We start from the raw sequence: 14,926 nt of genomic DNA, 5'->3' as shown, positions 1-14,926 counted from the left end.
TTTTTTTTTTTTTTTTTTTAGCTTTACTTGAGTTTATTGGTACATTTTAGGGATACAGTACAGTTACATTCATTGTTGGGAATTTGTACCTCTACGTGACAGGTCTTGGTTCTCATTTTTTCCCCTTGTCCCTGCCTACACCATCATTTTTAAAAAAATATTTATTGTATTTACAACAGAAAAAAGAATAGAAGTTTTCTGGTACACCTTACCTTGCCTATGTGCTTACTTAATTCCAAATGTGACAGAGAAAAGATAGAGAAAATATTCTTTGGGGCATGTGTAAAGCCAAAAAGTGGTAAGACAATTTCAACCTGTTAATCAGTGTACTTAAGTACTCCTCATCACAAGTATATAAAAATTACCCCCTAGAAAGAGAACAAAGTTCATTGGAAGCCCTTGCTTCCTTGTGATAGTACAGCTAAGAGCTATTTCATGATGGATATAGATGTTTTCCTTCACTCTTACCTAAAACATTAAGGACTGATTCCCACCATATTTTTTTCCTAAATATTCTATTTGAGATCTATAAGGTTTACTTTTATTTTTCTTGTACTTCAATTTTATAATGAAGTGCAGCTTTTTATAACTCTGATGTCACTGTTCAAAGTGCTACATATTTATATTTTTTCCAGCTTTGTTTGTTTTAAGTAGTTCTAAATTTGTGACCACCTGACCAATATACACCCATAATTCTATAGTTTTCAATTACAGGTTGAGTATGGTTTATATGAAATGTTTATAAGTGTTTTGGAATTCAGACTTTTTAGATTTTGGAATATTTCCAAATACACAGTGAGATATCTTGGGAATGAGGCCTATGTCTAAAAATGAAATTTATTTGTTTTATATATATATTACACATGTAGCTTGAAGGTAATTTAATACATTTTTAGTAGTTTGTGCCTGAAACAAGGTTTCATGGTATATAACTTTCTATCTTTGGAATCATTTTGGAGCTCAAAAAGTGTTGAATTTTGAGACCTTTTTTAATTTTAATTATTAGATTAAGAATATTCAACCTGTATATTGTTTAAGAACTTTTTTTAGATACTATGTCTTACACACTTTAGTTTTCCTTTATGTAAACCTTAGGCATTAGGTTTTTGTTTGTTTGTTTACTTTAGTGAGTGCCTGCACTCTGGATTTTGAAGTATTTTTTTAAATTGCCTTCCTGGCTATGTCTCTGCCAAGAATAGACACAAAATTTTCATCTTCCAACAGCCCACAAACATTTCTGTTCTGGCACCAACACTTAAATATTCAGAGTTCATCAACATTTACCTGTGGTTAAGCTCATTTTTCCCTTAAAGCCTGTATTGGTTCTTCTGCCATGACTCTTCTAGACGTTTATCCTCAGCAGTATGTAAATATTCAAATTACCAGTTAGTCCAGTAGAACTCAAGCAATTATTAAGTGCCTGCTGTCTATAAGGCACTGCTGAAAGCAACTCAAGAATAATAAAAGCTATGGGAATCATGACCCACCATGACAAAGTTCATAAGGGTGGGATTGCATCTTAAATATTTTTTAGCACACAAGGTACAAATATGTGAAAAGTTTTTCAAACATCCCATGACAATAAGGTAAGAGAGAAAATTATTTAGAAAAAATTAACTATCATGTACTCCAACAATCCATATTAATGGTCATGGGAAGGACAAGAAGAAATATTTGAATTAGAGTTCTAATTAGACTGAATTATAAATCTCCGTAATTGATATTTCATTACTTCATCCAGTTATTTACAAAAGCATGAAGAAAATGGGTTCCAGTAATAGGAAAATGAATTCCCGTATAGTCCAGTAAGTATACAGACATTAAAAAACATTGTTGAATTCTGTTATAAAGTCAAGAAAAACACTTATGACTCATTTCTGAGAGGGAAAGTTTACATAAGGTCAGAATATGTTATTTTCCTTTCTAAGAGAAATCTGCATGCATATGTAGTCAAAGAAAAATAGTGGTAGTATTAAATATAATTGTAATTTGTACCTCAGAGCTGAAATTACAGGTTGATTTATTTTATTTAAAACAGGCTACAACTTTGGGCTAACAGCACCTCAGTTTTACCAAAGAGTTTTTTTTTTAAGTGTAATTTGATCCTAACAAAGTTTTCATGTTAAAATGCTCAAATGAGGCCAGAGAACTCTAGTAACTTCATCAATGTTAAGGATCAGTTCATTTGAAATTGAAGATCCAACAATATTTTAAAATACCTGTCTGCTGTACTATTTCCATGGCCATTCTAAACAAATTGGGCCCTTTATTCCAGGCTATATTTTTCTGGACATCAAACATTTCATTTTTCTTTTGGGATCTCACCTAGTTATTAACTTACACTTATAATTCTCTTCTTTGTCAACCATATTTGATATTATGTCATTATTCCTCATATGTATTCATTAGCTTTCTCATCACTAAGACACAATACCTGATAAGCACGACGTAAAAGAGGAGAGTTTATTTGACTCACAGTTTCAGGCCATGGTCAGCTCGCTCTAAGGCAGGAACATTACGGCAACACAGCAAAGGAAAGTGGCCTTAGTTCGTGGTGGCCAGGAAGCAGAACAGGTGATCAGTACCAGAGAGGAAGGAGCAAACGGCAAAGCACAGCACCCAAGATGCCTCCATGACACACTGGCGAGCGTGCTCCACTGATCTGTTGGGTGACTCCCAAGCCAATCATGCCGACACAATAAAACTCAACATTACATCCTACCCTTAGCAATCTGGTACTCCCAAATACCTCCTTAAACCATATTTAATCTCTCAATAAATACAAGATTGTAATTTCACCTAACATGCTACAACTACCTTGCACAAAACCTGAACCATAATAATTCATTTCCCAAACGTCTCAATAGTTCCAGCACTTTTCAAGAGTCTAAATCTCCTTGAGACCCAAGGCAAACCCTTTGCTGTGAACCTCTATAAAAATCAAAAGCAAGTTAAATAATCCCAAGGTACAATGGCATAGGATAAACATTCCCATTCAAAAAGAAAGTAAAAGGAGGACAGAAAAAAGAATTGGATCAAATCAATACCAAAATCCAGCAGATCCAGCATGTGTAACACATGGTAGGAAAAATGTGAGTTCCAGAGAGCTTTGGTTGCCCCACCCCTGCAGCCTTCCTAGTTGTAGCCCACAGAGCAGAGCCTTTCTCTTGAGCTGGCTGCCCTTTTGGGCTGCAGCTTTACTCAGTGGACACTACCTGTTTCTGGTTTCTCTGACTTCCTGGGGCCTTCACTGTACCTTTGGCTTCATTCTTACATCTTCAAGTACTGTTCTCTCAGGAGTTCCAGGCCTGGTCTACCAGGCCTTTCTTTGAAATCTAGATAGAAACCACCCTGACTCAACAGCTCTTGCATTCTGCATGCTGGTAAAACTAGCCTCATGTGGACCATACCAAAATCAGCAGTAACCAGTGCCCCCCTGGACCATAGCTGCTGCATTCTCTGAGAGCCTGGATGGCTAAGCACAGTGAAATGAATCCTGGGGAACCATTTGCCTAGGAGGCCCTTCTCAAACAGGTATCCCAGAAACTCTCTTTTCAAATGAAATGTTTACAATTTGGCACTCTTAAGCTTGTAATAGATGGAGTTTTGCTAATTTCAGAGATGTCTTCAAGGCATTTTTCTTCATGTCCTTTAACAAAGTACTTGCTAATTTGTTTTTAATGGCCTTAATCTCTTTGTCAACAACACTTCCTTTGGTCCCAACTTTACACATGATTTTTTTGAGCCAAAATTTAAGTTTTTTGAATTGTTCTGCTTTGCTTTTAGTTCCCTACTGTCACCATAAATCTGTCTAAAAGCAGCCTGCAGTGCACATGCCATAGCCTGAATTCTGGGCTCCTTTAAATTTCATCCACCAGACTGATCCATGGATTGATCCTTAATTTCAGTCTGCAAAGTCTCAAGACAAAATATTTTTGTCAGAGGGTAACACACATTGCCTCCAGTCCAACTACCAATACACCCCTTGTTCCCAACTGAAAACCTCCTAAGCCTGGCCTTTGTGGTCTGCCTGCATCTCCATTTCCATTTCCAAACACTTCCTGCAAACCAGTTCCAAAGGCTTCTAAATCACATGGTTGGGCACCGTCACAGAAATGACCTCACTTCTCCGGTACCAACTTTCTGCATTAGTCAGCTTTGTCATCACTGAAACACAGTATCTGACACCCACCACTTAAAGGAGGAGAGGTTTAGGCTCACAGTCTCAGGGGATTCGGCCTATGGTTGTCTGCAAGGCAACTGCATCATGGCAGAAGGCACTGTGGACCAAAGCTAGGAAGAGGCAATAGACCATAAGTAGCACCCAAGGTCAAACTCCTTGACTCACCCAGACACACCCAGAAAGGTGCTCCACCAACCCACTGTGTGGCTCCCAAGCCAGACAAGTTGACAAAATTAAGCTTAACTGTCATACCATATTATAAACATTCATCATGTCCCTATTCCTTGTATGACAAGTTTTCAGTTTTAGTGATCAAAGTGCTTTTGTTTCATATAATTATTATCATATAATACATACATACACACACATATACATGCATTATATTTGATTGGCTCTAAAAGAAAACATTTTTTAACATCTTTGAGATTGTAATGCATAATGCAATCAATGAAATCAATTATTTGGCAGCATTTTTTATTAACATATAAATAACATTATGCCCAATAATCAATGATGTTTTATACCTAATGAAAAACTGCTATTTCAGTCAGTAATAAGGTGAGTAGGTGAACCCAACATATGTAAACAGTGGTAAAGAAAATAAGTTGTAGAATTACCAGGTATTTTTTACTTTTCACTGTGGCTTAATGTCAAATCAATACTTCATGGGCCAGGCCAACTTACTCTGAAGGTAATGAGAGCTAAAACACTGTGAAAGCCAGAAAAGATCAATAGCTCAATGTCCTAAAAATGACCTTCCTTGCCAAACTCAACTTCATTATTCTTTAGCACATTAAAGTGTATTATTCAGTGAACTGATTTTGAGGAGAATGCAACTAATCTAGTTAATACTTTACATGAATCAGAAAAAAAATGTATTCACTCTTTCCATTTAAGAGTCTAAATTATTCAGCAGTGAAACATTTTCATGATAGATTCCTCAGAACTAACCTTAAATACAGCTTCCAAACCATGGCAGTTATAGAAAGCTTCACAAAGAACTGTCCCGAGCCTTCTATTAAAATCCAAAATTTTGGACTTAAATGCAACATAGTCATTTTCAAACTCCTGTAAAATTCAAAGTAAAACATTAGTTTATAGGAAAGAAAAGAATACAACAGTGAAAACAGCAATCACATAAGCATGATACATCTCTGTCCTTCCCACCCATGAATGAAAGAATGTTTCTAGCAGGATTGCAAGGAAGATCGAGAAGCAACAATGAGCTAGCGATTTAGCTCAGTGGCTTCACTACCTGCCTTGCAAGCACAAGGACCTGAGTACAATCCCTGGTACCAAAAAAATAAATTTTTAAAAAGAAGCCACGACATCTCACTGTACTAGTGGTCCTTTTTTTGCTTACTGCTATAACCCTACGTTTTCACAATCCTATTTTCTGGTTCAGACCCCAACACCAGAGTTTTGGTCCATATAAGTGACATTCTGTCTTCCTTTTTCCAATCCATTTGATTACAGATGAAAATTAGAGTTGTCCTTACTATAGCTCTATTAGTTTAAATAGGACATATTGTGGTTTTCACTGGAGTAGTAGAAAACTTACATGGAAGTACTTCCTTTGGGACAGAACTAAAATCCACAGTCTGTGAGAAACATCATTAGCAATTCAGAAATATTTTCCCAGTTTCTTATTAACATACAGCAAACAACTCTCAGTTTTCCTCCTAATATAACCACCCACTCCCATAATGAGGAGGAAGCAAATGGTGAGAGCATAGCTATTGTCTTCATAGCACTGAGATTCTGTCTTCAGCAAGGCTGTGTCAGGAATGTAAGAACACTCTTGACTTTATGGTTAGGGTGCCCTGAACTGTTCCCCACAGACTAATGAACGCCTTTACCACCTCATAAATGTGCTTCCTTTCATTAACAATAATGAAAATAACAGTAGTAATAATGACAGCAAATGTTTATTTAGTTCTGTTTTAAATCCTTTACTCTATTAACTCAATTCTCATGGTATATGATATAGGTAATATTCTTTTCTATTTTGTAAGTGACAAAAACTTAGAGAAGTTAAATAATACACTCAAGTACACAGTCACTAAATGGCAGTGGAAAATGTTAAGCCAGCTGGTCTGGCTCCTAAGCCTGCACTCTCAACCATGACTATTTCTAAGAAGGAATGTACCTGTATTGTGCTCAATGCCTGTTTCCCCCAACCCTTGCTGAAATTTGACCATATTAGAACTGGTACTTTGTGAAATGATTAGGTAGCAAAAGCAGAGCCCTCATGAATAAAGGATATTACTGCCCTTATAAAAAAGCCTGAGAAAGACCCCTTGCTTGGCCCTGTATGTGAGGCACAGCAAACAGGTGCTGTTTGTGAACTGGAAAGCAGTTCTCACTGGACACTGAATCTGGAGGTACATTGATCTTGGATTTCCCAGACTCCAGAACACTGATAAATACAACCCACATATTTATAAACCACTCAAGTTATGCTGTTCTGTCACAGATCAAGCCTGAACAGATCAAGACAGCACCTTAAGCTGAATTTCATACACAAGGGAATGAGAGTACATGATTCTAAAACACTGTGTCATACAACACAATACTAAAGTTTTAAAATATTCTGTCATACAATGCAACCATATATTTAGCATCAAGAGGAAGTCTCTACTTCTGAATTACAGCCAAGCAGTCTCTTCAATTAAGGATCACTGACTTTTAAAAGTAAATAAGCATTCCCAACAAGTTTTAACAAGCCTAGCAAATCCCTCTTCTCAGTATAGTAACAAAGAATATACAATTTATAATCCTCCAATATTACTTAACACTTAAGAGATGAGTAACAAGTCAAGGAAGGAAAAAAATACTAATATCCATCCCAGTTATTGCTCCCTCACCTCTACCATGTCATTGTGCATTCCAAAAATTTCTCCTTTAGGAAGTCCCACGAGTAACTTGTCCCTATTTTGTATAATTCTGTACTCATCATCTTTCTGTAAAGCTGCTTCTCCTTCTTACACCCCAAACAGCGACCTGGTAAGCCCCTCTGACTTGCCTCCCTCTGACAAGTGCTATCCAATCTCTATGTAAACACTCTCTCCCTGATCACCATTACTGCTCATCTGGACTACTATTAGTCATTCTCTCTCTAGCTGCTCTCTTTGCCATTGGTCTTGTCTCTGATTCATCCTCCCAGTTGCAGCCTGAAGAGTTTTTCTAAAACAGAAACCCACATTTTAATCATAATCCTTTAATTTATAATCTCATTTCAGAGTCCTGAGGGACTGGGGATGTAGCTCAGTGGCTCTGCCACCTGCCTTGCAAGTGGAAGGTCCCTAGTTTGATCCCTGGTACAAAAAAAAAATAATAATAATAATAAAACAAAAGGAAAACCTATATACACAGAATCCTGAATTTAAGAAACAGTTGAAAATTCTTAGCATAATCTACAAGGTTTTATGTAATCTGAACCTGACTGCTCTTAACTATTCTGTCATTTCTCTAAATTTTATATTCAAGGGTCTAGCCACACTTGTCTTTTATCTCCCTTATCCTCCAATATCAGCTCCTCAGTTGCTTTACTTCTGTTTATGTTACTGGTCTCAGTTTATTTTCACCTCTGGAAAAAGACCTTTGCAAATGCTTTCATAGCCCTCTGTACTTTTGATACCCCAGCCCTGAGCACACTGTATAATAACTGCCTACTTCTATTTTCCCCTGTATTCTAAATCTATAAACCTAATGGCTAGGTTTATTTTTTTTTCACAGCTATAATGCCAGTATTTTATAGAGTTCCCAGCTCATAACTGTTTCTCAATATTTACTGAAGAATAAATGATGAGCTAGTATTACTCCAGAATCATTATAAAAATATTTCCACATTCTGGAAACAACAAAATTGCTTTTATTAGCATCATGGGAAACTACTGAAGGGTTTACAGAAGAGCCATGGTTTGACTTAGCTTGTAAAAGGCACTAACGCTGCTGTGGAGAACAGATTAATGGGGCCAAGACAGGACAGAGTGAGGAGCTTGGAGCAAATGCAATAAACCTGGTCAAAAATGAGTCACAAAGATGCTTTCAGGAGGGCGGGAGTATCTGAAAGAATGGGATGTTTGCTGTGAGAAAATCAGTGAGATTATGGATGACTTCAAGATTTTTCACTTAGTAGACAATTATTTGTGATATTTAATGAGCCAAATAACATAGCCAAAAGTAGGTATGGGGATGAGCAGAGCAAGATTTGGCTTTGAACATGTTAATTTTGAGATGTCTATTAAATAATATCTATGGAGATAGTGAGTAGGCAGTTAAACACACGTGATGCGTCCAGGACTTAAGAACGTCACTGTTAAGTAAAATGTTCTTGAGACTGTTGGGGCTACTAACAGATTTTCTTTACCAAGTTAAGGAAGGTCTATTCCTACTTTTTTTTGGTCATGAATGGGCATTAAGTTTGGTCAAAATTTTTTTAAACATAATCTTGCAATTCTTCTATAATCTGTTACTATGGGAATTAAACTGAAAAGTACAAATATTGAATTCAAATTAAAATGAAATGTTGCACTCTTAGACATGGACCATAATTTTTTTATATATTGGTAGGGAATGTACATTGGTATAGCCATTATGAAAAACTGTTGGGAGCCATTCTATGTGATTTTGGGGAAAAATCATTTCATAATTAAATCATGATTAGGGTCTAGTTTTCCTGTCTACAGGTCCCCTGATACTGTGATGCTCCAGGGCAGAATTACACCATCTGGGAGACATCCTGAGAGGAACCAAATCATCATCTGCATAACTCCTTGTTGTTCTAGGATCATTACATGCCCTCTGAGTCAATTGCTACCTTTGTTTTTTTGTTTGTTTGTTTTTTGTTGTTCTTTGTTTGGGATTGAACTTGGGTCCTCCAGGCAGGTGTTGTAACCACTGAGCTAAATCCCCAGACCCAGTATTTTGTTTTTATTAGATGGCCAAAGATATGGTATATCATGGATGGTACATGTTCCACAGACACTTGAAAAGAACATGATTCTGCTGTGTTCCATAGAACATTCTGTACATGCTGAATGGAGCCTCCTGGTTGAGGATGTTAAGTTCTTTTACAACTTTGGTGATTTTTGGTCTCACTGTTCTTTAGTTGTTGAGATAGGAGTATTAAGCTTCCATCTAGAATTGTGGAGCTGGGGATTTAGCTTAGTGGTTCTGCTACCTGCCTCACAACCACAAGGACCCAAGTTTGATCCTTGGTATAAAAAAACAAACAAACAAATAGAATTGTGGATTTTTCTTTTCAGTTCTATTAGCTTTTGCTTCAATTATTTTGCTGCTCTGTAGTTTAGTGCATACATGTTAAAGATTGCTATTGTCCTGGTGGACTGACCCCTTTGACATTATATAATGTCTCTGACACTTTTATTATGAAGTCTGCTTTTTCTGACATTTTTATAGATACGCTTTTTTTGTTTGCATATATCTGATTACTTTTAACCTGTCTATATAATTATATTTGAAGAGTTTCTTGAAAAAAGCCTATAATTAGATTACATGTTTTAATCTCTGTCAAGCACTGTCTTTGAATGGTATAGACCATTTACGTTTAATGTAATTATCATTGTATTAGGGCTTAAATTTGCTATTTCCTTTTCTCAGTTTGTGCTATTTTTTCTTTTTTCTTGCCCCCATAATTACTTGCACATTTTAAAGAATTGTACTTGATATATTTATAGAATTTCAAGTATATTTCTTTGGAGTTCTCTAAGTCTTACATTATATGTAAAAAAATACAGTAGAAATATACATGAAAATATTACATTAGAAATGCATTACTTATCATTATATTATGTCATTTCATCAGTTCCAAAGAAATAGGAAACTTCAATTCCCATGACCAATGAGTCAAAGAAAAAAAAATCATGAGAAATATTAACTCCATCTTGAGACAAACAGAAGAGAAACATTCAATATGCCAAAAATTAGGTGATGCAATAAAAGTAGTGTTACGAGGAAATTTTATAGATACAACTTCATATATTTAAAGAATCTCAGATGTTTCACCTAATTTTACACTTTAAAAGATTCGAAGAGCAACAAAATTGACAAACTTTCAACTAGATTGACCAAAAGAATGCTCAAATTACTAAATTAATGTGTTCATAACAAGACCATAATTTGTATGTCTCACTATGGCGCAGTTCTGATTTAATTCGAATGTCTCACTGCCATGGGGCTCTGATCTAATTTTATCAGTAGAAAGACTGGTAATAATAATCTGATTCTTTAGTAGCACCCAAGCTGCCCAATGGGACAGTCAAGCATGTACCACTAATGGTTCAAGGTGCCCAGGAATATGTGAGAAGTGGGAAAAAGTACTATAAATTTTAAAGAAAGAACAGGATTACAAAAGAATACTATGAACAAATCTACTCAAAGTTGGAAAGAGATAAAAGGGAAAAATTCCCAGAAACATACAATTTATCAAGGCTGAATCATGAAGAAATAGAAAATCTGAATAGATCTAAAGTTGGTAAAAAGACTTAATTATAAAATAAACTTCCCAGAAAAGATAAGTCCAAGACCAAATAGAATTACTGATGAATTCTACTAAATATTTAAGGAAGAGTTAACATTACACCTTCTAAAAATCTCAAAAAAGTGGAGAAGTAAACTCATTCTATGAGGCAAGTACTACCCTCATACCAAAGTAAGATAGTTCAAGTAAACTAGGCCAACATCCTTTATGTGTAATGATGCAAAAATCAACAAATCCTAGCAAACAAAATTTAGCTGTATATTAGAAGAATTATAAACAAGAGCCAAGTGGAATTATTCCCAAAATACCAGGATGGTTTATTTAGTACAGGAAAATGAATGTAATATTCTAGATTAATAGAATGCAAGGGAAAAGAATCCACACATCATCTCAGTTGATACAGGAAAAGCATAACAGAGTCCAACATTCTTTTATAATATAAACACTCAATAAACTAAGAATAGAAATTAGCAGCCTCAACATGATAAAAGGGCACCCATAAAAAATCCACAGTTAAGATCAATCCCAATGATGGAAAAACTCCTTGTTCCTTTTTTGAGTTGAGGCTGAGCTTAAATATCACACGATTTCTCTTTTATGAGAAACCCAAATTATAAAGAGCAAAACAAAAGATAAATAGTAGGAATAATAGGAGCAGAGAGATATATCTTAAATAGGAAGAGGATCAAGAGATGGAAAGAGGAGGAGGGAAAGGGATTAAAAAAAGAAATTAATATGTATTATGTACTTGTATCAACTACATATAAGGAGTTTAAGTATTATGTACTATATACATGTACTAATAATAAATAAAATAAAATAAGGAACAAGACAAGATAAGATGTCCAATTCTTACTCAATATAGTGTTAGAAGCTCTAGCTAGAGCAATTAGGCAAGAACAGGTAAAACAAAAGGTTGCAAACTGTAAAAAAGAAGTAAAATTATCTCTGTTCAGGTAATATTTTATATATAGCTACTTTCTACACATTTAGAAAGAGTTAATAAATTCAGCAGAGTTTTGGAATGCAAAAATCAATACACAAAAATAAATTGCATTTCTATACACAAGCAATGAACAATCCAAACATTAAACACAAAAAAGTTTCATTTACAAAGCATGAAAAAGAAAACTACTGAAGAGTAAATTTAACCAAGAAGGCAAAAGTCTTGTGGACCAAAACTCAGAAAACAATTGCTGAAAAAAATTAAAGAAGGCATTTATAGAAAATACACCATTTATGTGGACCAGAAGACTTAATATAATTAAGATGACAACGCTAACCAAAGCAAACTACAGACTCAACATAATTGCTTGAAGAGATTTAAACAATCATCATAAAACTCTCAAAATCTTAAGGGACCCTGAATAGTCAGAACAATGTTGTTCTTCACTTTCAAAATTAGAAGACTCACAATTCCTGATATAGTAATTTTCTACAAGGCTATAGTGAATGCAACAGTGTGGTACTGACAGATAGAGAGACAAACAGATCAATGAAACACAACAGAAAGCCCAGTGGTAAACCCTCATATATATGGTCAAATGACCTTTGATAAAGTTCCAAAAGGCTTCAATGAATAAAAGGACAGTCTCTTCAACAATGGTGCTAGGAAAACTATCCATTTGCAATAGAATAAAGTTTTTGCACAATACACAAAAATTAAAACAGATCAAATCCTTAATTGAAAGAGCTAAACTCATGAAATTTTTGGAACAAATCATGAGAAATGTTCATGATATTGGGTTGGGCAATGGCTTCTCAGACAACCATAGACAACGAAAGGGGAAAAATCACAAATCTGACTTCATAAAAATTTAAAATTTTATGTATCAAAGAACACCATCAAGTTCTATGGGTATATTTCAGTGGTAGAGTATTTGTCGACCAGGTACATGGTCTTGTATATTCAGTCTTAACCACAACAATAAAAGAAAGGAGGACACTATCAACAGAATGAGAATACCAAAAGGGAGGAAAAGAAGGGGAAAAATATTGACAAATCATCTGAAAAGGGATTGATATCTGGAATATTTTTTTAAAATTCCTACAACTCAAGAACAGAACAAAATATTTAATTTAAAAATCAGTGAAGGACAAAAAGAGACATTCTTCTGAAGACATAAAAATGGTCCATAAGAACATAAGATGTTCAACATCACTAATCAACTAGGGAAATGTAAATTGAACCACAATAAAATATCACTTCACAACCACTATTACAGCTATTATCCCCCACAGGCCATCCCCAAAACATAGCAAATGTTGTTAAGCATACGGTGACCCTGGAACACTTCTACATCTTCAGTGGAAAAGTAAAATGGCTCGACTGCTTTATAAAACAGTTTGCCAATTCCTCAAAAAGTTAAACACAGAACAGCACATGATTCAGCCATTTCTAGTAAATAGATAATTGAACATCACTGTTCATAGCAGCATTAACCACAATGGCCAAAATGTGGAAGCAATCAAATGTCCACTGATAGATGAATAAACAAAATACACTACACACATTAAATTATTTGTCCTTTCAACAAAAAGAAACTGGCATACACTCTAACAGTAATGAACCTGATATCATGCTAAACCAAATACACCAGTCTCAAAAGGACAAATACTTCATGATTCCACTTAAATGAGCTACCTAGAACAGTCAAATTCAGAGATGCACAAAGTAGAATGAGGAATGAGGGTTGCCAGGAGCTAGAGAAGGGAAAAATGGTGAGTTAGTTTTAAGGATGATATTTTGGATGATTAAAAATCTCTAAAAGTAGGAAGTAGTGATGGTTGTACAACACTGTGAGAATATTTAAAGCAAATGAACACTTCAAATAATTTAAACGGTAAATTTTATGAAATACCGACTTTGCCGTACTTTTTTGCTTTTATTTTTTAGTACTGAGCATTGAACTCTAGTCCTTGTATTTACAAGGCAGGTGGCAGAACCCCTGAGCTAAATCCCTGGCCCTGTCATGCTTTTTTAGAAGAAAAAGAAAAACCTGTACCTTCTTCCCTTTGGCCTATTTTCTATTTATAATATAATGATCTTAAGTATTTGCTTCCACTATCAAACATAATTTAGAAAACTCAAGTGGAGAAACATATATTACATGTATATATATATCTACCAAACTATTCCTGGTATACCAAAGTGCCTTATCATTTCATTTCTATACTGAACTTTTCCTTTAGCCATTCTTTTAATTCTCCTGGTAATAAATTCCCTTATTGTTCATTTGATTATTTGATTTCTCCTATATTCCTGAAAGATACTTCCACTGAATAGAGAATTCTAAATCTATAGTTCCTTGTCAGCACTTGAAAAATATTTTCTATTTCATTCTGGCCTCTATAGCTTCTGCTGGGAAATCTCCTGTCATTCAAATTATTTTCCCCTGGTAGGTAAAAAGTCAATTCTCTCTGCTTTCAATATTTTTTCTTTCAGTTTTCAAAAGATGAAAAATGATAATATCTTAGAATGAATTTCTCCAGGTTTATACATGGTTTTATCTTCCTTACATTGATTCCTAATGTATTCTTTTTATGTCTGTCCAAATTTACAAGTTTTGGGCCATTATTTCTTCAGGACTCTCACTTCCACCTTGTTTTTCTTCTATTTCTGCAACTCCGATGAAAATGTCAGAGCTTCTGTCAAAATCTCAAACTCCCTCAGGCAGACTCTTTTGTTCAGACAAGGTGATTAATACTGTTTTCTCTAACCTAGTTTAGATTAGCTAGCTACTTTAAAAATTTATTTTAGATCCTGGTATAATAGCAAGCTAAGTACCTAGATCAACCTTGCTATGAAAACTAGTAGGAAAATGGACAAGGTAATCAGGATTATTCCATTCAGACCAAAGTCTGACATCTTCAAGTAAATTTTCGAGATACATTTATTCCCTTCACTTCAATGAGAAGGCAAAGCAATAAATACTGAGAAAATAATGCAGTGTTAGGGATGAGAGCTCAAGATTTGAATTTCTGTTCCTCCATTTGGAAACTGTAATCTCAGGTAATTTAATTTGTCATTTTCCTAGGAGGGCACTCTTGGGTCACGCTGAAAATTCAGCAGAAATGTGTGCAAAGTTTCTGGTACAATTCTTGGCACTCTAAGAATTTTCTCTGATTAAGAAAGATAAAATGTTGGGCCGGAGATTTAGTTCAGTGGTCCTGTTGCCTGCCTTGTAAGCACAAGGTCCCCAGTTTGATCCCTGATACGAAAAAAAAAAAAAAAAAAA

This window comes from Fukomys damarensis, unplaced genomic scaffold (genome assembly GCF_012274545.1).
Source record: "Fukomys damarensis isolate Sample0158 unplaced genomic scaffold, DMR_v1.0_HiC HiC_scaffold_4, whole genome shotgun sequence".
NCBI classification, from domain to species: Eukaryota; Metazoa; Chordata; class Mammalia; order Rodentia; family Bathyergidae; genus Fukomys; species Fukomys damarensis.
This window is presented reverse-complemented; position numbering follows the sequence as displayed.